The sequence below is a fragment of the Sinocyclocheilus anshuiensis genome, unplaced genomic scaffold (assembly GCF_001515605.1).
Source record: "Sinocyclocheilus anshuiensis isolate Anshui unplaced genomic scaffold, SAMN03320099.WGS_v1.1 scaffold47, whole genome shotgun sequence".
Classification (NCBI taxonomy): domain Eukaryota; kingdom Metazoa; phylum Chordata; class Actinopteri; order Cypriniformes; family Cyprinidae; genus Sinocyclocheilus; species Sinocyclocheilus anshuiensis.
This window is the reverse complement of record NW_015551047.1, coordinates 1,036,832-1,040,142: the sequence shown is the minus strand read 5'-3', so window position 1 is coordinate 1,040,142 and position 3,311 is coordinate 1,036,832.

Here is a 3,311-nt window from a genome sequence, read left to right as displayed (position 1 = left end):
CAGAAGAAGTTTGTCCGTTTTGTTGGGTAGAGAGCGGAGATTCGCCAGATGGATGCTAGGCAGTGCCGTTCTGAATCCGCGCTTCCTGAGCTTCACGAGTGCGACGGCTCGCTTCCCCCATCAGCGCGTCCTGAAGCGCTTGATCAGCGCCGCAAAGAAAGATGAAAGGCAGCTAACCTTTTGCACTCTGAGAAAGTTTACTGTTTGATGAAAGAGCTGCAGCAGTATTTTGAAAACATCTCACAGTTAGGGTATAAAAGTGGCTGTCTGGGTCCTGCACTGAGCTCATTCTGTGGCAGCACCATGGCCAAAATGTACAGTCTCGAGGAGACCCTGGATTTCATACTGGATCAAAGTGACAGTGAAAAAGGTACACTGAACACACTGAACCAGATAGTCCTGAGGACTTTACTACTGACGCAGAAGATGAAACTGAGTTTGAACAGGATTACCAGGAATCTGAAGAGGAGGATTATGCAGTGTTTATTTGTGATAAATAATTTTCTGAAATAAATAGTATGTGATTACAGTCATGTCTTTTAGTGGTTGACTTGTAACATTTCTGTAAATTTATGTATAATAATTTGCAAAAGCAAACAATTCAAAATATATCAGACAACAACAAAAATAAATACAAAAATACAGATTTTTAATGTATTTTAGCATGTTTAAATATATATTCACAAAATATATATCATAAAGTTGTGAGGAGAAGTTGAAACATGAAGAAAAATGGACTTGAAACTGAACTGAAAATGAATGAGTCCCTATGGACCTCTGCTGGATATATGTGGTCATTGCACTTTCTTTCTTTAACTATAATACCTAAAGATTTTCCTCTAACCTGCAGATGGCAGTATTCTATCCCTAACACATGGGCCAATATCCAGAAACCATTTATATTTAATTTAGGTCATAATTTAAGGGATTTTTTCATAAAAAAATAAATTTTCATAAGCCAATTTATGGCATATTTGAGTATTTGTGCTGTAAATAGGTAAAAAAAAAAACAAATATCCACAAAAACACAGCATAAATGTATAGCTGAGAAGTAAATTAATAAAATATATATATAGTTTGTCATAAAAAAAATTATATTTCCTTATGCAATCGCTCTGTAAAAGTTTTGGGTCTATCTGACCCCAAGGGACTTTAACGTTGCTCTAATCAAGGGACGGTTAAAGGTTAAGTGATGACGTGACGTGTAGGCAAAGTATGGTAACTAGTGATGTGCCCGAATAGTGAATCCGCATTAGGAAAGGCACAGAAAATGAACAACACACAAAAACTGTCCACCACGGTTTTGTCTTGAATGACTGTGCAGAGCGTGGTGTCAGGCTGCAAAAGCAGCTGCTCACTGCTCCGGGTGTGTGTCCACAGTGTGTGAGCATGGCCGTAGCCAGGCTTTGAAAATTAGTGAGGTCTTTGTTGTTAAAGAATTGTGCTACAATAACCCCTACAAATACAACTCATTATATACACTTTAAAAGAGAGATGCTTGTGAAAGATGCTTTCTCTGTTGTGGAGGGATGATCATTTTTAAATCATACCCTATTTATTGCATCAACATTTGTTAATACTTTACTATAGTTAGGGGTGGATAATTTTATCAGCTGTTTATTATTCATGCAACAATACATATTACTGTTATAGTTTTTATTAATAACCATTGCAATATAGCTGATAACATTGTCTAGTGCTCTTATGAATGTTTTTAGCATGATTTGAGAAAATTTAACTACTATTCTGAATGACATAGCATAGACTTCTTCATGGCTAGTGTTTGCATATGCCATTTCATTCTGTAACCTACTTGTTCTACAGATCTGTGTATTAGTTTTAAATGCTACTGTTTTCCGCCAGCATGTCGCAGCGATAATTTTCACACCACTGACGCTAAACATTCTTGCAACTGTCTAAACTGAATTATACTTGCCATGCAGACATTCATATGAGGAGTTTAACAGCAAATTAGTCATTCAGAGGACATTTTTATTTTTGAACATGAAAAATGTACAGAGGTCTGGACCTCGGTGACCTCATAGCTGGCTACGGGCCTGCTAATTCTAGAACTAAACTAGAAGAACAAGAGAAAGTAAATCCTAAGGAAAATTACTAAAATAAGAAAAGGAAAAACTAAACACAAACAAAAACCAAGAACTTAATAAGTTAACTGAAAAAACAATGGAAAAAAAGACTCTAGAACAGATCGCTAAACAAGACTAAAGGATTAACAAATAAGAACAAGTAATTTCTAATAAAGAACAGATAAGCAGTGACAAGAGAAGCACTAGATAGAACTCTGTATAAGGTTACTACTACACAGGAGCCACACACAAGGACAGGATAAAGGCATTAAAGGTGGGGTAAGCGATTTTTCAAAAACACTTTAGAAAACTGATTTGGACCGAGTAGCAAAACAAACTTGTAGCCAATCAGCAGTAAGAGGCATGTTTACTCATGATGTGGAGGAGAGAGTGTTCAGTGCACAGGACGGACATTAGCGAGCCGAGCGACAGAAAGATAGAGATGGCGAATAAAAAACAAAAGAGGAAAACGTCTGCGGAACAAAAGAAAGCTTAAGGCAAGAAGTAGGACCTCTTTTACACTTAATGAAAAAAAAAAAATCCCACACACAACATCAGTAATACTACAATGACAAAGTAGCTTATATTAAACATAAAACTTTTATTAACAGAAGAATAAGACCCGCGTTGTAACAAATAAATAAAGTTTTTATTTATTTTCCCCTTACTTCAAACGAATGCTTAGTTTGTGGTTCATTATTATTATTATTATTATTATTATTAATTAAAAAGGCTATACAATAAAACGGTACAATGACAAATTCACTTATATTAAACTTTGAACGTTTATTAACAATACGAATAAGGAAAATACGTTTTACCCGCATTGTAACACAAACAGCCTTTCGATTTCCCCTTTCTTTAAAACGATCGTAGTTTGTGGTTCATTATTAGCCTATTAAATCAAAACACATCAGCCATAAAATAGTACAATGGCAAATTCGCATGGGCCTATATTAAACATCTAACTTTTATTAACAAAATGAATAAGACGGATATAGCCTACTTGCGTTGCAACCCAAATAAATAAGGTATTTTCCCTCTTTTAAAACAAATGCTTAGTTTGTGGTTCATTGTGTTATTTATTTATTTTTAATGAAAACAGCAACAATAAAGACAAACTCGCTTATATTAAAGGGGTCATATGATGCTATTTTAAAGATCATTATTTTGTGTATTTGGTGTAACAGAATATGTTGACATGCTTTAATGTTCAAAAACACA